Below are 23,348 nucleotides of genomic sequence, written 5' to 3' on the forward strand. Positions count from 1 at the left end.
TTGTCTTCTTGTTAAGATACAACATCCCCAAGAACACATGACATGTTAGGTTAGGGCTAAGTATGGTTTCAGAAAATGACAGGTCAGCAACTGACTTTTTCTCTTATGTCTTTAGTGAGATGCCAGAGTTTTTGCCACTTAGGATTTTGTCAGTGTGGCCACATTGTCCTATAAGTGTACTGCAATAACCCCAACCTAAAGCGAAGTATTACATGTATTTTCGCAAACTGAGCACTTTTTCAGCTCTTTCCTTTTCTTCAGTCTTCCAAGACTTTCCTATTTCCCTGTTTTTACATATGATCTTCTATAGATTTTTCACAGGGAACTTCTTTCTCTAGGTACTTTCTATCTATCAGCCCACCAATGATTTTTTAGAGGCCACTGCTGAGACATGTAGAGATATGTCTGTGTATCCCACCCTTCATTTCCTGTCTCAAAGCCAATTTCTTGTCTCATCTATTCCTTGGAAATGCAATATTTTAATAGTTCTTGGTTGATATCCTTTTCAAAGTGTTTGAAATCTACAGAGTTGATATTCTGGATTTTCCCTGTAATACATGCTCATTGACTCACATAAAGAACACAGCATCCTAGACTTTTTGGGTTGATACTGACATCAACCTAGAATTAGACCCGCATTCTAGCATTCACAGAAATTGCAGCCAGTTTTAAGGCTTTTTGATTGTTTTTTTTTTTTTTTTTTTTTTTTTTTAGAGCTGCTTATTTTTCTACACCACCCTTTTCTGGCATCACTGTGCACTGTTACATGGTCATAAGCAGAAGTCATTGGCCAAAACACAGGGGCAGATATGCTATATGAAACCTGATGATCTTACATGTGGACAGATGAGCCTTCATGGTAAAGGCGGAGAACCCACATAGGATCTATGGAAAGGAGAGAATGTGTTTCATTCTAATAAACTCTGTTTGGCAAAGAGAAGCTATCCACAGGAGAAAGAGAAGGTTTTTGGCATCAGTCAGGTATTCCCTGAAGATTTATTTGGGCTTTACCCCCCCCCCCGCCCCCCGCACGCACATACATAAATACCAAGTTCAATGGTGTGCAGGGTTGGAGAACCACATGGGACCTGAGGAGGGAGGGGCTGTATTGACTTCCACTTGATTTACTGAAGCAATTGAGTTTGTCGGGCGGAATGTGATCGTCTCCATCAGCCGTCATGCCGGGATGCTCCTGTCATGCTGTCAATAGCTTTCACTTTCTGATCCTTCTCTCAAGTTCACTGTCTGTCAGGAGAGCAGGTGAAAGATGCTTTGGGTACCAAGCAGGGAAAGCATTTTGAGCCGTTGCCTGGGAATCAGTTTACAGACTTTGAAACCCCGTCAATTTAATCCTGATGGTGGGTAGTAATGTACAAGGGGCAGTAATGCTTTGGGAGGTAATTTAGATTTCTCTCTTTAGGAACGATTTTATTTATGAGGAGATGAGCACGAAGAGCGCCAGGACGAGAAAGAGTGCGGCTGTGCAGGCAGGCTTGTTTCCTTAGTTATGGTGATATAGCTTAATTCAATAGAGTGCAGTCACTGTAATTGGAAGGATATTTCATTTATATTGCACCTGTCAGCGTGAAGTACTTTTCCGAGTCTCTGAGAACAGGTACTGCCTTCCCTCCCAGAACAATGCCTCTGAGTCAAAGATGGAACTGACACAAGCCTCAGACACCCTGACCTGATACATGGCCCAGTGCACTGTGGTGGCAGACAGCCTGGGGACAGGCACCCCTCACTTAGGAGACAACTGATTAATGATGAAAAGAGATGTAGAAGTAAGTTTTGTGGAAGTCAGTAAAAAAATAGGTGTTAGCTGCCCAGCTCAGTGGTTGAGAGTTGACCTATGAACCAGGAGGTCAGAGTTTGATTCCCGGTCAGGGCATATGCCTGGGTTTCCGGCTCAGTCCCCAGTGTGGGGTGTGCAGGAGGCAGTTGATCAATGATTCCCTCTCATCATTGATGTTTTTACTTCTCTCTCCCTCTCCTTTCCTCTCTGAAATCAATAAAAATACATATTTAAAAAATAGGTGCTAGCTATTTTAAAAAAGTATGGGAAAAGCTTTTGCTTAAGAAAAGAAATAAAAGAAGAAACAAAAGGCTCCTTGTAATGTGAATAAGGGCCTTCTGACTTGTCTGTTGTACTCATTTGGACTTGTATACATTAGTGTTTGGGGTTGTTTTCCTTTTTTTTTTTTTTCCCCAAGACGGGAACAGAGCTATGCTTTAAAGATCAAAGATAAAATGCAGCCCTGGAGGATAATTTCCCAGATGATGTTGTGTTGGGTGGAAAAAACCCATCAGCCATTGAAAGCAGCTCACCCTTAGGAATGTAGAATCCTCGTTTCCGGCGGCTTCTGGGAAGCCCATCTTGACAGTGGAGAGAAATGACATCAGTTCTCTTGAGCAGATGTGAGGAAAGCCTACCTCCTCTAGACCCTCTTTCCCCAGCAGCAGGAGGCAGAGGTAGTGGGAAAGGTGTGTCGTTGGGGACTGTTCCAGTGACTTCAGGTGACAGTGTATCATTTCTGATGCACTTGTAAGTTAGGATGTCGCTGGATGGCAGCTGACTTGTGGACTATGGAAACTTTAGTGTGCACACAACTTCCCCAGGCCATTTCTGTTTTCTTTAAATTAAAAAAACTATATATATATTTTTTATTGATTTTAGAGAGGAAGGGAGAGGGAGAGAGAGTGAGAGATAGAAATATCAATGTGAGAAAATCATTGATTGGCTGCCTTCTGCACGCCCCACACTGGGGATCCAGCCCACAACCCAGGCATGTGCCCTGACTGGGAATCGAACCATAATCTCCTGCTTCATAGCTAGATGCTCAACTGCTGAGCCACGCCAGCGAGGCTCTTCTTTAAATTTTTAAAATATATTTTATATTTTCAATTGCAGTTTACTTTCAATATTATTTTGTATTAGTGTCAGTGTACAACATAGTGGTTAGGTAATCATATACTTCACAAAGTGCTCCCCCCGATATTTCCAGTACCCACCTGGCACCATAGTTATTACAATATTATCGACTGTATTTTCTATATCATATTTTACATTCCTGTGACTGTTTTGTAACTGCCAATCTGTACTTCTCAATTCATTTACCTTTTTCACCCCCTCCCCCAACCCTCTACCCCTCTGGAAACCATCAGTCTGTTCTTTGTATCTATGAGTCTGTTTTTGTTTTGTTTGTTTATATTGTTCTTTAGATTCCACATATAAGTGAAATCATATGGTATTTGTCTTTCTCTGACTGACTTATTTCACTTAGCATAATACTCTCTAGGTCCATTCATGCTTCGTAATCTATCTATCTATCTATCTATCTCACAGCTTTTTTATCCACTCATCTTGTGATGGGCACTTGGGTTGTTTCCATAGCTTGGCTATTATAAATAGCACTGTAGTCCATTTAGGGGTGCATATATTCTTACAAATCAGTATTTGGGGTTTCTTCAAATATATACTCAGAAGTGGAATCACTGGGTCATAAGGCAGTTCCATTTTTAATTTTTGGAGGAAATTCCATACTGTTTTCCACAATGACTGCACCATCTGCATTCCCACTAAACAGTACACGAGGGTTCCCTTTTCTCCACATCCTCACCAGCACTTGTTTGTTGATTTATTGGTGATAGCCATTCTGGCAGGCGTGAGGTGATCTCTTTCCCTGTTCTTGGTGAAGATCCTATTGAAGGTCTCATGGTGTAACGTTAGATGGCTGAAGCCATTGGCAGGGCGAGGGGGAATAAGTGCCCAGAAGCTGCCCTTGCTCTGAGGGCATTCCTTGGAGCTTCATGGTCTTATTTTTGCAATATTCTCACTCCCTTATGTTGTCATTTGTTCTTCTGGATAAGCTCCTAAGAAGGGAGCAGCACTGTTTATGGAAAAGGCAAGCCCTCAGCATTAATGTAATCAGTAAAATGATCAGTCATAAAAGTGATCATTTAAACATGTGAATCACTTTCAACTCATATAAAAACACTCCCCCCCCCCTATGTTTTAAAAATAAATTGTCAAATTTTAAAATAAGAAAGTCTTCTCTCCCTCGGGTCTTACTGTAGCCAGTGGTAAATGTTTAGTGACAGTGGCTATGCAGAAGGTAAGGAGGAGTTTGTCCCTGCGTCACCAGAAAGAGCTCTGTACCTTAGAGAAATCGAAACTACCCTTTCCTCCATGTCTCCCTCTGCAAAGGGAAGGACAGCAATGGTATTGGTATACTTTCCAATCAATGTTTGTAAGGTTCTAGAATTTAAATCTGCATATACTTTAATTATCTAAATAATGTTTTCTTCCTGTGTGTTTCAGCAAGTATAAGCATACTCTCTGGAATTGGACTTTATTCAGTTTATTGGAGAATGTGGGAAAAATAGGACAGGATCTGAGTGCTGGTCCAGACAGCAAGCGGAGGCCACGCAGCCGAGTTTATCTCGGGCTGTGTCCATTTCACTTTCACACCAGCAATGATGTTCCTGATGGGCAGCAGTCTTCTGTTTTTCTCCGCTTGTCTGCTTAAAAAGCAAACAGATATTATTTTCTGATGATTCTCTGTTCTTATCTATTAACCAGGAAGGAGGAAATAGGATGGATCCTGTGCTTTGAGCAAACTGGGTCTGTTCCATCTTGTACGCATAGTAAACCCACTCCTCCCACATTCCTGAAATTTAGCAAAACCAACCCCGACACGCCTGGTTTATGTTAGTTTTATTTCAGAAAGTACTTTTCCACACTGATTCCTCCTGATAAGGTCTGCCCAAGCTGCTTTGCTGGCCCCAGGAGAGTCAGAAGTCATTGTGTGACAACGGTGGGATCCAATTCACTGGGCAAACCCAGGGATGATGTCATTTACCCAGATCTACTCTTCAAACCAAATCCCCACCCCATCTGAGATATCCCCCCCTTCTCCTTTGAATCCCGGGAGCTGCCGCCAAGATTACAGTTCTGTGATCTCTGCAGGGAGAACAGGCTGTGTTTTATGGGGAAGAAATAGCCACATAGCCCACTGCCAGTCTTCCTGGTGATTACGTTTGCTCCAGAAAGGGGAACCTGGGTACTTTTGGCTCAGCTTAAAAAACACACAACACAACAATATTAATAAAACAGAAAACTCGTCAACCATGTCCATTAGCTCGTCAACAAGTGTTACTCTGTTCTTTCCTTCTGCCAGGCGCTTTGAAAGATGAAAGGCAAGGCTGAGGTACTGCTTCCAGCCTATTAGTCCCACGTGGACTTGTGTTTACAGAGATTTTGTTTCCTGAGCAGAAGGTATTTATTAGATAATCTTTCATTAATTTTCTCTTTTTGATAAATCAAAGCCAAGCAGAACTTCTGATCCATGATAGCCAGTGTAGTTACACTGAGGTGCTATAAATGTACACCAAAGCTGAAAACATGGCTGTTTACTGAACGTGGGCAGCCTCATCCCCAGTACATGTCAGATTCCATTGTGCTCATTGAGTAGATTCCCCTGATTCATTCACAGAGCCATAGGCCATGGCCTCTCAGCATTGGTTGCCTATCAGAACCACCTGGGGAGTGTTTAAGAACTAGGATGCCCGCCCTAGCCAGTTTAGCCCAGTGGATAGAGCATCAACCTGCAGAATGAAGAGTCCCAGGTTTGATTTTGGTCAAGGGCATGTACCTAGGTTGCAGGCTGGATCCTTGGCCCTGGTTAGGGTGTGTGAGGGAGGCAACCAATCAATTTGTCTCTCTCACATCAATGCTTCTGTCTCACATTATTGTTTCTCTCTGTCTTACTGCCTACCCTTCCAGTCTCTCTAAAAATCAATGGAAAAATATCCTCAGGTGAGGATTAACAGAAAAAAATTAAAGAAAAAACACAAAACAAACTAGGATGCCTGATCTGACTCCCCAAGTTTCTGTTTAATGGGTGTGGGGGTGCTGTGTGGGCATTGGGGTTTTGAAGAGGTGTGCTGCTTGAGTGTAGAACCACTATCCTGGGCTCCAGAATCTCTTGGCCAGAACTTCTTGCCTCAGAGAAGTTGACAGTTTGTTGGGTGAGATAAAATGTGCATTCCTGAAAGAGACCACTCTGAAGAAATGAGAACCTAGATGAACTGTAAGAGAATTTGTTTCTTTAAGCATAAAGAAACAAATTCCATCGTATTCATTCAGGAATATTGAATGAACACCTAGTATGTGCCAAGCACTGTTGGGAGCCCAGAGGGTAGAAAGGGGGTGGAGCTGGTGAGGACTCTGCCAGCTGGAGCTGACAGAAGTTCAGGGACAGCTGAGTGCAGGTGCGCTAGGGCAACTCTGGGGACCAGGTTGCCCTCCAGGCGGGCCTGGAAGGCTTGGTGGAATGAACAAGATCGGAGGAGGCCTTTCTGGGGCTAGAAAGAAGACAGGAGACCATCATGCCACTGGAGACCTTTGGATTTTCCCAAGGTGCCTTGTGTGTGGCCTTGCTCTTTCATTAGTTTCCCAGTAGAAAGTACATAAGTTTTGATTAAAATATGCAGATTATGAATCTTCAGGTTCTTTAAAGAGGATCTCAGACACTCCCTCTGAGTGAACTTTTCCTATTAATGCATGGATCATGGTGAGAGTCTAGAATAGTAGTTTTCATTTAGGGAGTGATTTTGCCCCTCCGCCCAGGGGATATTGGGTAATATCTGGAGACATTTTTTTGGTTGTCACCACTGGTTGGGAAGTGCTCCTGGAACTGGGTGGGAAGTGTTCCTGGCATCTAATGGGTAGAGGTCAGGGATGCTGCTGAATACCCTGCAATGCACAGTCAGCCCCACAACAAAGAAAGATCCAGTCTCACATGTCAGAAGTGGGGTGGTGGGACACCCTGTTCTAGAGATCAGAGAGAGAGATGGAGGACAGGCTTCATTTGGTAGATTCCTCTTACTGTAATAATGCCTGCTACTGTATGAATGCCTCTCACCACACACCAAACACACACACATACACCACACCTATACATACTTGCACCAGGAAACATGCAGAGCTGTACTTTGTGGTCCCCTCACCAGCCCCAGCGAAGAGTTCATCTCTTAGGGGGGTGGGTATATTCAGGGTCTCCACACCACCCCCAAACCACACTCTTCCCTGAGCATCAGCACTGTGGAGAATTTCTTATGGAGAGAAGAATTGCCCTTGGGTTGCCCATGTAATTTCCCGCTCAGTTTTGATAGCACCTGGGCTTCTCGCTGTCTAATGCCAAAACTGAAAGGTTGATTTTTCCCTCTTGGGGGCAAGAGGAAGTGACAGACATCTCCTTGGACAGGTAGAACTTCTAAATAAAGTTGTGGCTCAAGTTTTGAAAAGCACAGGGATGTCAGCTAAGGGAGGCGGATCAGCTGCCCTAGTGTGGTGCCTCAGCGGAGGCAGGCAGCCATTCACATTGCTTCTTCCTCCTCTCCCTGACTGTGGACAGGGCACGGGTGTGGAGCCAGAAACCTGCATTCGAATCCCAGCTCTGATTTTCTTAACCATGCAATTTTGGGCATCTCATTTCATCTTCCTCTGCCTGTGCCCTATCCTCTGTAATCTGAAAACGCACTGCTCAGTTGGAGCTTGGTGAGCCTTAGATTTAATGTATATAGAGTGCGCGATCAAATGGTAGATTTTACAATGTCATGTAAATGGAGAGGATAAGACTGGGTGATCCCAACATCCCATGCAACCCCAATACTGAAATACATGGTCATATTGGGCAATAGGAGGCTTGGCTTGCCCTAAAAAATAAGGAGGAAAAGTTTTGTATTCATGCCCAAGAGAAGATATCAATGTCTGCATATGTCCTAGGCAATTTTTAGTTCACACCAACTTTCCTGTGATGGGAAGGAGCAGCAGGAGGTAGGGGGGCAGGCACAGGTGTCTCTGTCTGACTAAGAAATGGAGTCAGAGCTGCACCTGAGCCCACCTCCCGGGGAGCGAACAGTGTGGTCCACTTGTTCTCTGAGCCTTTCCCGGTGGAGCCAGCACAGGGCCAGCTGCCAGTGCCTGCTGGCACATGGACCTCCAGCTTACCCACTGCCACCTGGACTACCTGAACCTGTTGCCCACGTTCCTCCTTCCTTCTCCCTGCCAACCTGGCACCAGGGTATGTTAATTGCCTTTTACCTGACCACTTCCCCCTCTTGCCTTCCCTCCCCTCTTCACATGCTACACCTACAAAGTATGAATATCCTTTTTGATGTTGGCTCACGTTAGAAGTTCGCCTCCCACTTTTTTCCCCCTCCTTCCAAAGGAGAGGAACCTGAATGCCACACACGGTGTTATCTTGCTCTGACTTTGAAGAGGAATTTCTCCCCTTAGGGCTCTATTCCTGGGGTAGCATAATCTAAGGAGGAAAAAAAAGTTTATCCTAGGGAAGCCAAATCAGCCAAGAGTTATTCAGAGTGTCTGACTGCCTGGTATATTTAGTAACTACACTGAGGAGGCGAGCTTGAAGAATGTTCAGAGCCGTCCAAGGAATGGTTCTTTTTGATTCCTTGTTGGCCAGAACTGAGGATGGCCAGATGAAGAAAGTGTCCCCTTAGTCTTGTGCCACTTACCTGACTGTTGTTATTTGGGTGTGCTGGGATAGGAGAGGAAGGAGAAATGCAGCTGGAGAATATTCCAACCACAGAACTAAAGGCTGGGACTTCAAAATTGCTTCAGGTCCCAAATTCCCCCTTTTGACCTTGACCGTGTTGAACTTGACCTCGCTTGACCCTCTGAACTTTAGTGTGACCTGTAAAATGAGTCCCTGGACCCAATGGACATGCTCACTCTCCACCACACATTGCGATCGCTGCACATTGAGATCATATGGGAAGGTCTGAATATAGATGTCTCGCCTGCATGAGCAGAGATGCTGACTTACAAGGTCTGGTACACACCGGGCACTGGCACTTTGTCAGCACTCCGCCTCAAGTGATTCCAATTCCCGGCTACTGTTGACAATCACTGGGCCAGATCAGTGCTTCTCAGAGTGTGGCCCTAGGACCAGCCGTGGAGGCAGCGGTGGGAACTCCTTAGAAAAGCAGAATCTTGGATCCCACCCCAGACCTGCTGAGACTGAGGCTTGGGACCAGTGGTGCGTTCTGTCAAACTCTCCAGGTAGTTCTTATGCATGAAAACATTTTAAAAAGCAGTGGGTTGGAGATCTTTTTAAGGGTTTCTACTAGGTTTCAAAACCTATAATCCTATAAACAGCCTCAACAGGGTACAAGACGAAGCCAAGGCCACGCAGCTGGCTAAATAGGTGGTAAAGCCCTTCCTGGGACCCAGGTCTTTGAACCTCTGTTCCGAGCTCGTTTAATTGTCCAATTAGGAAGATGTTTAAGATTTATGACATGTTTTTCTCTCTTTGTGTCTCTGTCTCCCTGGGTTTAGCTTGTGGGCCCCAGGATTATAGAGAAAATGTTGTTTTTAGCTCCTGGCATACCTGCAATGCAGGATATGTTGTAAAGAGAAGTTACTTTTTAATTGTTGGGCATGTGCCTCGGGGGGAATTATCTGTGAGTTATTGGCCACTTCCTTGGTTTGGGTAAGTCCTGTGACTGAGCGTTTGGTGTTGAAGTCGGTTGGCAGGTAAGTATCAGGCTTGCAGCTTGCCAAGAGCAAAGAGGGGAGTGGGCAAGGCACACACTTTTTTCAGGACGCAACTGTAACTTTCTTAGTGCTTCATTAAAATTATCTAGGGTTGCAGTCCTTGTATTGCATTTTGTACAATTCACTGTCTGTAGTGGTTACAGCAGTTTTAAAAAGATGGTCTTACACAGGGTCTGTGGTGAGTTTTTGGGGTGAATTTTTCATGTGCTAAGTAATAGCAGATTGTCCCAGAGATGAATGGAGACTTGCTCTCAGTATTCAACACCCCAGAGGCAGATCTGGGACTAGCACCGTGGCCTCCTCACATACAGGCTGAAGTGTCGGGAGTCAGGAAGAACAGAGGGAACTTCCAGAAGATGTGAACCTGCACACAGTTCAGAGGTGACAGGAGGCAATGTGATTGGTTAATGAAGGAACCTTAGAGATTTTCCAGGACATCACAGTTTATAGAAGGGGACCTTGAAACTGCTGGAGGTCACAGGTTCTGAAACAGATCCCAGTCTCTGTGATGTCATTCTTACCCAGTGCTCTCTCTGTCTAGGGCGCCACATCATTTTTTAAAGTCACCAGGATAAATCATCGGAAGATGTGCTGGTCCTCTTCCCTCCCCATTGCACCTCAGGCCTTATTCTTGAGTAGATGTTGAGGCGGGATGTGACTTGGGATCCTGCTTCCAGTTTTTGGGATGTAGCATGGGAGACAAAATGCTTCTTAGGATCTGAGATTTACGTGTCATAATTCTTCCTTGGGTTGTTAAATAAGACATTGATGGACACAAGATCTTCCAACTGATTTTACGGACATGGCTCAGATCCAGTGGGTGATTATGACTTTCCCAGATTTGGCAGAAGCCCTGCCCTTTGGTTTCAAGGAAAATAGGATTGCCTTGCTGCAGAAAAGCAAGACACTAGAGACTGCTGTTTCTTTAAGTGCAATAGATGTAGAGCACAAAGAGTGGTGTCTTATGAGGAGATGTGGTTGTGAATAACTTTGCCGCTTGTTATGGCATTTTATTGACATACTAGAGGCCCGTTGCATGAAGATTCGTGCAATAGGCCTTCCTTCCCCTGGCTGCCGGCACCGGTTTTCCTCTGGCACCCGGGACCCAGGCCTTTGCTCTGGCCGCTGCCTTCCATCTTTGCTCCGGCCGGAGCCCTCAGTCTTCGCTCCAACAAGGGCACTGCTCCTGTAGTTCCCTCCACCCCCGCCCTCCCCCTCATAGCAGGCGTCCCGCCCCACCCAGCCGCTCCGTGTCTGCATGTGTGCTGCCCAGAGGCACGGAGCGGCTGGGGGGTGGGGCTGCCGACAGCTTTGTTGGGTTAATTTGCATACTCACTCCTGACTGGCTGGTGGGCATCACGAAGTGATGGCCAATTTGCATATTCTCTTTCATTAGTGTAGATTAGGAAGCTTCTAACAGTCCCATTGCTGCTTTCCATTCAGTTCTTTCTCCCTTATTGGAATACCATGACTTATGAAAGTGCCCCAAGTAATTGTGATTATCGCTAAAAGAACATGTGTGGTCTCTTAGTTGGTCAGTCTTAGATTCCTTTTGGATCCCCATGATGTCAGTGACCTCAAAAGGTCTATTTTCATGCATTGCTACTCAGTGCACTTTATACCAAGTCTTTGTCCTCAAAGCCTGGCCTGAGTTCCTTGTATTCAGTATATATTTATTTAGAAGTGCACTGGGGTGGTTGAGTAATTTTAGATAGGGTTCACTGACTTAAGAGTGGCAGGGGAAATGGTTTTTCCTATCTGTGTCTCAATCTGCCCACCTGCAGATTCTGGGGTTTCTGAATTTGTTTATTGGTTACATCCAAGGGTGAGATTAGCTGATGAAAACCTGGAGTGCAGTTTGATGTGGCAAAGGCCATAGGTAGCCAGCAGGTCCAATTTTAAAAGCCTGAAAAGAAGACAACAGTATTTCATGCTGAGCCCACATTTGGAAAGACCGAAATCATTCATTTGAAAATCACCAACTCTCTCTATAAATATACATATGCCCTGACCTCATTAAGTAGAGTCCTCCTAACATCATCTCTTACCTTTCTAATTATCGATAATGGGAGAGATCACCAGGGCCTTTTCAGATGAGTAGAGGTTTGTTCCTATCAGGAATGTCCTTAGACTATGGTTCAGTGGTTCCTGTGCTGTGTTTTTGTATGTTTCAGTTTTTCTCACTTTCTTTTTGCTGCTGTTGGTAAATACAAGCAGTGTGTGTACCAAACCAGGCCTCCCATTTGTGCTTCTGCTCTGCCATGGGTGGGAAACCACCTAAGTAGGAGGTGAAAACTGCTGACGTCGGAGCAAATGGGTCTTGAACGGAGACCCAACCAGCTCTTCCTTAACCGAGTTCTTTCTCTCCCCAGTTCATTCTGTTCAGGTGGCTTCATGAATCACTGAGGGACAATGAACATCAACATTTCGCGTATTCAGTTTCCCTCAAGACTGTGATCTCTCCTAGAGGAAACAGGAAGAACCTTCCATGTGTTGTAGTTAAATGAAGTCTTATTAGTAGAGTTGGAAGGGCTCAGGGATGTTACACTGCAGGGAACTGGGGACCTAGACCCCTGCTTGTCCTCCCTGGACTGAATGTGCATGAGGATGGCCTGAAGAATGTTAAAACTCAATGCCTGTTTCTTTCATGGGGTGCAGTCCGGGATCTCTATTTTTCAAAAGCTCTTCATGTGATTCTCATAGCAGCAGGAGTTGAGAACCTGGGATCTCATACAACCCCCTCCTATTACAGATGAAGAATATTAAGGCCCAGGGAGGGGGAGTGGCCATCAAGATAGCATTGTCTCTGCTGACAGTCAGCCAGCAGTCTTACCAATTGGATGCTGTTACCATTGCCTTCTTTCAATGTAACCTTTCCCTGTCCGAACACCTCCTACTCCTTCAGCTTTTCCTTGAGCGACATGATCTCAGGATTTGTCCAACCACACCACCCTTTAATCAATATGGCAAAATAATAATTCCTTCCATCTCTCTGTCTCCTCCCCTGTGCTTATCTTACCCCACTTAGAAGAGGGGTAAATGAGGTCTCAGGAATGCACTTGCTCAAGCTTATTCCCTGAACTGATCTGCTGGTGATGTATTAATTAGCTGGGCACTGCACCTTAACAAACAGGTTACAGGCAGATCCTGGTGTGTGTTAATGTTTTACCAGAGATGCTCAGCAGTGGTCTCCTTTGTGGCCTAAATGTAAAGAGAGAAATGTGGTTGACTTTATTTTTGTTTTCTTACTTTCAAGTGTTGACATATAGGTTTCAATGCCATATGTCAGCATATTTGCTATGAGTTGTCTCACATATGTTTAAACTTTTGGATAATAGTAATTACTATAGATGTTATAATTTTTAGGCCTCAATTTATACATGTCTATGTTTATGTTTTCCCACACACATGTATAACTGTATATGGCGGAACTTCCACTCTGCCATTATATATTTCAAATTTACCTTAAAATCAGTGAATGAGATCCATTTTGCAGTAAGCTCAGAGCTGTCATGACTTGTTCCCTGTCACCCTGAGGAGAAACTCCAGACCACTCCCCAATCCTCAGCCACCATGTGGCTTCCTGAGGGCCTCCCCAGCTAGGCTGAGTAATAGATTCGGACTCGAGATCTCCCTGTTCTCTTGGCAAAAAGAGCAGCTCTGACCGAGACTAACTCCCAGCTGTGAAACTAAGCCCTGCTCTTCCTTTGAACCCAGAACTCTGGGGGCGGGTGCAAACAGACACAGGTGGGAAAAAGAAAGAGTGTGTGACCCTCAAGTGCAACAGAGAGAGAGCTAAATTAGTATAGCAGCCAGGGATTTTTCATCCTGTTAACTGAGAACAGGTTATATTTTACCCACAAATGCACTTCTGCATGGGATTCCCAAGCTCTCCTTCTCTTTAGCCTCTTCCTGGACAATGCCATCCCAAATCAGGAGCCACCTTGTTTCTGAAATTGCCTCACTATGAGGTACCAGGGGTTTTTCTTCCTCTGAGCCCATAGCACATGGTGGTTGGATGGGTGTGTCTAAGGGGAACACATCTGAGACAGCACATCTCATCCGGGATCCGTCATATGAGCATTCACACTGATGCTTGTCTGCTAAAAGCATAGAGGACCCATATAGGACCTAAAAGCTATAGAGCCCATTTGTTTTCCGGGAAAAATACACATGGGCACAAACTGTTGTGTGCAATATCAAGAGATTCATGGACCAGATGCTTAGGAGGTCCATTAATCACAAGATAAGAACTCTTGGGGTAGGGGGACATGGATTGTATGTTAACCTCCCAAAATATAACACAATGGTGAGAACATAATGACTTTGAAGACATATTTTTGAAATTAAAAAAAAAAAAAGGAATGGTGCTCAAAATCATAAAATCCAAGGATCTCATAGATCCCTTAATACAAGTCATTCATGTAATAACAGATAGGAAGTCTGCTTTCCAGAGAGGGGCCAGACCTCCCTGAGGCCACACAAAGGTTAATCACAGAATTGGGACTGAAGTGGGGTCCCTGTCCCGAAGGTCTCTTTTTCTATCAATACAAAAAAATACCTTCTCCGAAAGTGAGCTTGACTTTTCTGCTCACTGTGGATTGTTGCTCACTGTGAGGTGTAGGGAGATAGCCAGGAATCAAACCTACTTACCGTGGGGTTAAAAAGAAAGAAAAGAATAGCTGAATCTAAAATATCACTTGCCCTTTCAAATAAATGCATCATTTTTCAGGCATGTGGGGCTGTCAGCAAAGGTACCTGTGGGCTATTGGGAAACCTCCGGTCTTCTTTGATGAGGTGCATCTTTGTAGGGACAGCATGAAACCCCTCCACCAAGGCTGAATTGAACATGTTGCCCTGGGAATGGAGGTCAGCCCTTGTGTCCCAGCTCTTCTCTGAGATTCTTGCTTACCTCCTATCTTGGGGCCTGAGACCCAAGTGAACAGTATCTGGAGATAAATTTAATTTGTTCAAGCTCAACCTCAGACTTAGCTGGAAGTCAGTCACCTGCATTTTGCATGCGGGCCTCCCCTGCGAGTCAGTCAATCAGATGCATGTGTGTCTTGAAAATAACATAAATGGGTGGCTTATTAAACAACAGAAATGCATTTCTCCTAGTTCTGGAAGCTGGAAGTCTGAGATCGGGGTGCCAACATGGTCAGTTCTGGGAGGGCCCTCTTCCAGGTTGCAGACTGTCATTTTCTCATATCCCCATATGGCAGAAGGGGCAAGAGAGCTCTCTGGGGTCTCTCTTATATGGGCACTAATCCTATTCATGAGTGCTTCACCCTCATGGCCTAATCACTTCCTAATGCCATTCCTTGGGGGTTAGAGATTTGAACCTATGAATATTTTTTGGGGGGATGGGAGTAGGAGGACACAAACATTCAGTCCATTACAGTAGGCTTGCTGGGCTTCAGCTGTAGATTTGCCACGGTACTAGGCACTATGGATCTAGTCCAGGCTGCCGAGGACTTGTATGTTTTGGAGAAGTAAAACTGAAACCTGAGGATTTTTACTAGTATTAACATGGTTATTATTATCATCAACATCGAAGTGTGTAAAAGCTTAATTAACCAAGTGCAACGTGAAGGGCTAAGACCCTTTGTGAGAGACACAAGGTGAGAGGCAAATAAAGTGTGACAGGGCCTTTGCACAGGTTGTTGCCTCTTCCTGGGAGTCTTCTGCTCCCTCCACTGACCTCCTACCCATGTACCCCCTCAGCCTCCCTGGATCTGATGTTAGCTCAGACATTGGTTTCTCAGGGAAACCTCTCCTGACCACAGGTCCCACAGCCACCGCAATCACAGAAATGCAGACTCTCATGGAATCACCTTCCCTGTGTGCTCACATTCATCTCAGCTGCATTCTTCTGATTATGTGGCCATGATGACTCAACCTCCAGATGTCAGCTAGGTGTAGGGAGACTACCAAGAGGGCTGCTGTATCCCAGGAGAACTGTGATTACCCTGGGCTGGAAATGGGACGAATTGCTTCCCAGAGTGTGGGGTTTATTGGGGAAAGGGGGCAAGCTAGAGATCATAAGCAGGCTGTGTTGAGGAATACTGTAGGTTAAGGGGCATGCCAGCAGGGAGGAAGCTTGGAGAAGAATACTTCTGATCTCATTCACTTCCCTCCCTATGTTGTTCTGATGGTGCCCTCCTTGGCTGAAGCCAGAGGAGAGAAGTAGCCTGAACTTTCAGTCCATAGAGGTCAGTGTCCCTGATGGAGAGCAGGGTTAGACCTGGAGAGGCACAAGCAAGATGTCCAGTGGGCAAGTTACCCCATCCTCCTTTCCTTTCAGCTCCTTTTCAGGTCAGTACCTTAGAAGCTGTGGAAGGCTGTCCACTGCGGACTAATCATTCCCCACCACAGTTAATGTTTGCTGTCCTTTGGCCACTGCACCTAGGAACCAGGTGTGTCAGGTCCAGGGCATGCGCTCCAGCACCAAGGAGATGTCAGTAGCTCCCCTAGCCAGCGGGAAGTGGGTTCTTTTTTAATGCCAGGGGATATCAAGGCTAATCATTCATCAAGTTGTTCCTGTTACTTTCTTTTTTTTTAAATTTACATTTTTATTGAATTTATGGGGGTGACATTGGTTAACAAAATTATATAGGTTTCAGCTGTTCAATTATATAATACATTATCTGTATATTGTATTATGTGTTCACCACCCCAAGTCAAGTCTCTGCCCATCACCATTTATTCCCACAAAAAACACACACACCTGCTTTGGGAGTCATTTCCTGTTGATGTTTGGAGAAAATGATGTTACAGCTATTTTATTTACATTTTGTTTTGAGGGCAGGGAGTTCTTTAAAAGTAGCCATGGAAAAGCCGGGGACCCTGCTTGCAGTTTTTTAAGGATTTCCATGCCCAATTTATGATTTGATCTTCACAACTCCCCTAGAGATGATAGGCATTGATTGAACAATGCAAATGTAAATTGAGGAAGAGCTTTTACTTTATATATCAGTACATGGGCACATAGTTTTCGACAAAGGAGACAAAAACATACATTGGAGACAAGAAAGCCTCTTCAAACAAATGGTGCTGGGAAAATTGGATAGCCATACGCAAAAGAATGACTACACGGCTATTTGTCACGATACACAAAAATTAACTCAAAATGGATCAGAAACCTAAATGTAAGACCTGAAACAATCCTATATAATAAAGAGCTAATATGCAAATGGCTGTCACACCCTCACGCCATCATGCTGTAATGGCTCAGACACTCAACACTAGGGAGAGAGGAATGGGGACCAGCCAGGCTGCGGCCCGGGAGAGGGACAATCCGCACACCCCACGGTCCCCATGGTCCCGGGCACCAACAGCTGTGCCTGCAACCCGGGAGAGGGACAAGCCGCCCGCCCCGCGGTCCCAGAAGCCAGCAGCTACACCTGCACCTGCAGCCCCGGAGAGGGACAAGCTGCCTGCCCCATGGTCCCGGGTGTCAGCGCCTGCAGCCCAGGAGAGGGACAAGCCACCCACCCCGCGGTCCCAGGCACCTGCAGTTGTGGCCCCAGGCGAAGCCGCTTTCCCACAGCCCCCTGTGGCTGCAGCCGGCCCGGGCCCTGGGTGCCTGCAACCGGCCAGAGGGAGGGAATCCTGGGTCCGGGGTGCTGGGCAAGGCAGAGGCGGTTAGGGGCGATCAGGCAGTCAGGCAGGCAAGCAGTTAGGAGCCAGCAGTCCCGGATTATGAGAGGCAGTCAGACATCCCCTGAGGGGTCCTGGATTGGAGAGGGTGCAGGCCGGGTTGAGAGACCCCCTCCCCCCATGCATGAATTTCATGCACCGGGCCTCTAGTAAATTACATAAAAGAAAACATAAGTACTAAACTTACGGATCTTGGTCTTAGAGTAGATTTTGTGAATTTGACCTCAAAATCAAAGGAAATAAAAATATAAATGCATGGGACTATATAAAACTCAAAAGCTTCTGCACAGCAAAAGAAACCATCAACAAAACAAAAAGGTAACCACTAGAATGGGATACATTATTTGCAAATAACATCTCCTATAAGGGGTAATATCCAAAATATATAAAAAAAACCATTCAACTCAACAACAGAAAAGCAAACAATCCAATTAAAAAATGGACAGAGGACCTGAACAGACCTTTCTACCAAGAAGACATACAAGCAGCCAACAGATATGTGGAGATGTTCAACTTGATTAGTTGTTAGGGAAATGCAAATACAAACAACAATACCACCTCATACCTGTTAGAATGGCTGTTATCAACAGGACAAGTAATAACAAGTGTTGGAGAGGCTGTGGAGAATAAGGAACCCTCATTCACTGCTGGTGGGAATGTAAATTGGTGCAGACACTATGGAAAACAGTATCGAGGTTTCTCAAAAAAGAAAAAAAGAACAGAGTTACCACATGACCCAGCAACCCATCTTCCAGGTATCTACCCCCCAAATTGGAAACAATTTATTTATAAAGATATATGTACTGTCGTGTTCATTCAGCATTATGAAGGTGGCCAAGACATGGAGACAAACCAAGTGTCCTTTGATAGATAGTAACTCAATCATAAGAAAAGCTGAAATACTTCCATTCTCAACAACATGGATGGATCTTGAGAATATCATACTAAGTGGAATAAGTCAGATAGAAGAAGGCAGGAGCCATATGATATCAATGTAGGATATAAAACTGAAAGCAACACATGCACAAAACAGGACAATCAAACAAACAAAAAGGGGTATTAAAGGATAAAGGTTGTCCAATATATGATGACAGAAGGAGTGATAAACACACAATGCAGTATACAGATGATGTATCATAGTATTATACACTTGAAACCTATATTATTTTATTAATCAATGCCAACCCAATAAATTTAATAAAATTTTTTAAAAATGTAAATAAACAATTTCAAACATGATAAGGACTGTGAAGCAAAAGTGCCCTGAAGGTCAGTGTTGAGAAAGTGGAAGAAGCTCAGTGCAGCGAGGGATGTGCACTGCAGATGAAATGAGAAGGGCAGTGGAAGGAGATGGGACCAGAAGTGGAAGGGCACCTGCCCAGGTCCCTGCTGACCAGGTGAAAGATTCCTAGGGTCACTAGCATAAAAGCAGTGGGAGCCATTAAAGGGTTAAGTAGGGACATGACAAGGTAAGATTTGCTTGTAAAGGGATCCTTTAAGAAGTTCTATGGAGAAGAGATGGAAAGAAACCAGAGATATATTATGAAGGTATTGTGGTATTTAGGTGAAGGATGGGGATGGGGGATTAGATAGAAAGTATGAGGCAAATTTGGCAGCAGTTTTGGAGGCAGAAGAAAAGGGCTTCTTGATAGGTATATGCCTGCACAGCTATGCTCACAGTAGAAGTCTTGATTTTGTTACCAGTGAGGGGTGTATGTATGTATGTGTGTGTGTGTGCGTGCACGTACACACCCCTGTTTTTCTCAGAATTGGGACCATGTTCAAATGATTCTGAAGTTTGGATATCCTATCTAATAAAAGAGTAATATGCAAATTGACCACCACTCCAAGACACAAGATGGCCTCCCCCACATGGTCAAAGATGGCTGCCCCCATGTGGACACAAGATGGCCACCACAAGATGGCTTGCAGGGGAGGGCAGTTGTGTGAAGTTAGGGGTGACCAGGCCTGCAGGGGAGGGCAGTTGGGGGGTACCAGGCCTGCAGGGGAGAGCAGTTGTGGGCGATCAGGCAAGCAGGGAGGGCAGTTAGGGGTGACTGGGCCAGCAGAGGAGGGCAGTTGGGGGAGACCAGGTCAGCAGGGGAGGGCAGTTGTGGGGGATCAGGCCATCAGAGGAGGGCAGTAGGGGGGGGCCAGGCCATCAGGGGAGGGCAGTTGGGAGGGACCAGGAATGCAAGGGAGGGCAGTTGGGGGGGACCAGGCCTGCAAGGGAGGGCAGTTGGGGGGGACCAGGCTTGCAGGGGAGGGCAGTTGGGGGGGACCAGGCCTGCAGGGGAAGGCAGTTGGGAGCCAGCAGTCCTAGATTGTCAAAGGGATGTCCGACCAGGTGGTCGGACATCCCTCAAGGGGTCCCAAATTGGAGAGGTTGCAGGCTGGGCTGAGGGACACCCCCTCCCCTTCCCATGCATGAATTTTGTGCACCGGGCCTCTAGTATTCTATAGTTTTCTTTTAAGCAAACTATTAGGCTTGTTTATTGAGCTTGTCATCTAAAAGGAATGAGATGTGGGGAAGGTGGTAATTTAACACATATTTTCTAATAGTTCTTTGGTCCTTTCTTCACTTTACACAGAATCCAGAAGGAACATTTCCCACTGTGTGATTGTTAAACTGTTACCTTTCTAGGCAATCATGCCTATACAATCATTAACATATTTATGGGGAGCCACCTGAACCAGAAATGACCCATTTCATATCCTATAGAGAACATTCTTCTCTCGGCCCTTTAGTCCAGTCTAGGTTAAAGGAACTAGACAGCTCATAGGTGAACTCTGTCTAAAGTAAGCTGCTCACCCCACCTCCTCTGCCTCCTCACCTCCTCTGCTCAGCCAGGCAGGAGAGATTGATATATGGTGTCCTCTAGGGATTTTTTTTTTTTTAAAGGTTTAGACCAGGGCAGGTTCTTCCATCATTTTTTTCTATCAGTGTCACTGGCCTTGTATTTTGTTCTGCAGCAAAGATAACCAATCTTCTAAGGACTCAGACTTTCTCTATGCTAGTTTCCGCTTACCTCTCCTTGCCTTGCTTCAAGGCAGAGGGACATTTAGCTTCTGCTTTGTAGATAAGAAGGTTGCTTCTTGGCAAAAATCTTTGTGCAGATGGCTTTTGTTCCAGGTATTAATTATGGAGAATCTACTGATATTTGTCAAGGCAGAGGATTCGGAACTTTGCTTTTTTCAAAAGCATCTGACTATACACAACCAAAGAGTAAGGGAAATCTTTGCTTATTTTATCTCTCCCCACTGGGATTCTCTCTTCCCTCTTTTCTGCTTATCAATACCCTATTCATTCTTCCAGAAAAGAGTCTCCTTCTCCAAAATATTGTCCCAGGCTTCCCAGATTCCCACTGCCTCTTCTTCCTCAACCTTTATCCTGAGCTCATTTGTCTATTCCCTGCGCCACCTTGTGTGATTGTTGTTGTGCACAATCATACCCAAATCTCCTTGAGAGGGAAGGAAAGGAATAGGTGTGGCTCTGACCCACAGAATCCAAACCGGATGGCTAACCCAGAACAATGACTCATTACTTAATATTCAGGTCAAGCTCTGTTGACTTTCTAAACTATTCCCAGTCTTAGCACTTCTCCTGTGTGGTGCCAGGGTTTTCATTTCTTGGTTATAGAGTATTCAGATGGTAATTTGCCAACCCTCTAATTGCCAAACTTTTTTTCAGTAAAAGCCCTATTTCCCTGGCTTCAGAGGGAACCTATAGGCATTTCTCTGGGCCTGCTGGGCCTGAGGGTGCTTGAGTACAGACCAGAGTATTCTTCCAAAGCACAGAGCTCTGTGAGGAGTTGAAGTGAAGACCAGAAGGTCAGGAGGGAACACACCATGAAAGGTAAGGGCCTGTATTGGCTTGCAGGGGTTGAGGGTAAGGGACATCATTAGAAGACCAGGAGTAATGCCTTTGGTCTTCTGAAAATGTTGTCCTGTTAAACTATGTTAGCATTCACATAATTTATGTTGAAAAGGCTGCTCATTTGTATGTAAAGGCAGTAGAGTTCTGTCCTATGAAGGCCCAGGCCCTTGCCATGGCTGTTCCAGGGCAGGTAGTAAAATGCCTCTTCGGGCCTGAGCCCCAGCTCCCCAGAGGAACACTAGTGATTGAGTTACATCAGAGCTGAAAATAGAAGGAGTGCTCATGCACACAGGATTGCAGGGCTCCAGGGCGGAATGTGCTCCTGGGAGCTGAGGACTGTTTAGATCCTCTCCACAGATCTGTGTCCAGCCTCAGCTCTCTTTCCCTCTCCTCCACGCTCCTCACTTTTAGGACTCTTCCTCTTCTTCTTCCTCTTCCTCCTTCTTGACTCTGATTTCTACCTTCCCCAGACTTTGGGTCTCACTTTACTCATGAGTGACAGCAAGGAGTTGAACACCTTTTTACTAATGTTCTTAAGTTCCCCTTACTTCTCCTTCCTTCTGCCTTATTCTCTCCTCGATTCTTTTTGTTCTAGTCTTTATATTCCTTTACTTTTCTCTGTAACTCCTCCATTTTATCCACATCTAAACAGGGTCCATTCATTAAAAGAAGACTCCTCATAGCAAAGGTATGGTTTACTGTCTTCAGGGAGAAAAGTTGTCACAGATCTAGACTATTATACCTCTATTCATTAATTAGTAATGACTTCTCATGGTTTGCTTGAAAACGACAAGGAAGTATGTGGAAAAATGGCATCATGTTACTGGAATTTTTTTTTTCTCTACGTTTCCTTTTCCATGAGCCACTCTGGCTAATCAGTTACTCAGGAAAGAAAAGGGATAGAATCTGAGATAAGTAGACTGTCTTCAGCCGTCCATACCTCTAGACATCCAGTTGCCCAAATATGTACCACTTTGAAAAAAATAGGGTCACTTGAAACTGAGAAAAAGACCACCAAGGTGGTACAGAATTGAGTGGATAAACCTCACAGGTCTGAAAGTGAGGGGTATAGTATATACTAGTATATTAGTGTGAGTCCATTAGGCAGTGTGTTGTGGGTAAGAAGGGGAAGAATAAATAAGTTGGCTTAGGCCATGGGATAATACCAACCAAAATGTTCTGCAATGTTCATCATGAGCTATTATACTCTGCTTCAAATTAGATGTACCTTATTTCAAGAAGCACATATTTTCCTAAAGAGATATATGAAATAAATTGTAGAGTCAGTGGACAACCTAGGGAAGAACATTCTGGCAGAACATTATGTACATGTAAAATGGGGTAAGAATGCCATTTAAAAGCAATCCTGTAGAAAACTTATTTTGTAAGAACTGGCTTTTGCATCTGAGATTCCCCCTCCCCTTAATGGGTACATTAACAAAATAATGTTTTTACTAATGGATCTCAAAGTATTTTTGTAGCTCTCATGGTCTGTGGGAGACTCTGACGTTCTGTACAATGTGAGGGAAGCAAAAGCCCATAACTATGATTCAATTTGCCCCAAACATACAGAGCCTGAGTATTAGAAGGAACCTGGGGGACCATTAAATCCAGTCCTTTTCTTTATAAGTAAAAAACAACAACTGAACACGGCTAGTGGCCTCTGACATAGTGAGCATCATCCTTACCCTCTCATTGCATTTCTGATTGTGGGATGCTCTTTGGTAGCCTTTGCAGAAACCCGAGCCTTTCCAGGCCCTGTCACTTATCAGTCTGCAGGACTCGCTTTTCATGGGAAGATGTAGTGAGGCACCACTAATGATTGGAAATCCCTTTGAGGGTCTTTGGCATAAGACTGCTCTGGAATCCTGGCCTTCCCTGGAGGAAGCGCTGTGTGCGCATTAACTACTGGACTTTGCAGTCCCCACACTACTAAAGTTAGAAGACAACTGATACAGGGACTTTCCTCTCTCCAGGGATGTTAATGCATTAGAGACTTTGAAGGTAAAAATCCCTCAAGACTTTAAGTAATGCAATAATAAATTAATAGAAGTATTTTAAGTATATAAGAGTTGATATTGGAAACTTTGGTGGAGGAACCTATTCAGTGCCTGTCAGGCACATGCCTGAGGGCTTGACTTGCTCTGTGTGTCTAACAGCTGTCAGGCACTCATGGGGATGGCTGTGGTCCATGTGTGTGCATGTATGAGTGTAGGGGTGGATGTGTGC

The 23,348-nt window shown here is 44.9% G+C and overlaps 1 protein-coding gene across 6 annotated transcripts in view; it reads left to right on the forward strand.

Moving 5' to 3' along the window:
• SETBP1 (SET binding protein 1) overlaps window positions 1-23,348 on the forward strand; it is a 344,286-nt gene that overhangs the window by 90,231 nt on the left and 230,707 nt on the right. Inside the window, exon 1 of one of the 6 annotated variants that reach the window (XM_079784475.1) lies at window positions 7,858-9,088. The exons of 4 other annotated variants lie outside the window; for them this stretch is intronic. The gene's annotated coding sequence lies outside the window, so the exon portion shown is untranslated. Of the gene's footprint in view, window positions 1-7,857; window positions 9,089-19,655; window positions 21,099-23,348 lie in introns of those variants that run through there. One more of the 6 variants, XM_079784474.1, reaches the window with a different exon arrangement.

The sequence above is a fragment of the Cnephaeus nilssonii genome, assembly GCF_951640355.1.
Source record: "Cnephaeus nilssonii genome assembly, chromosome: 11".
NCBI lineage: Eukaryota > Metazoa > Chordata > Mammalia > Chiroptera > Vespertilionidae > Cnephaeus > Cnephaeus nilssonii.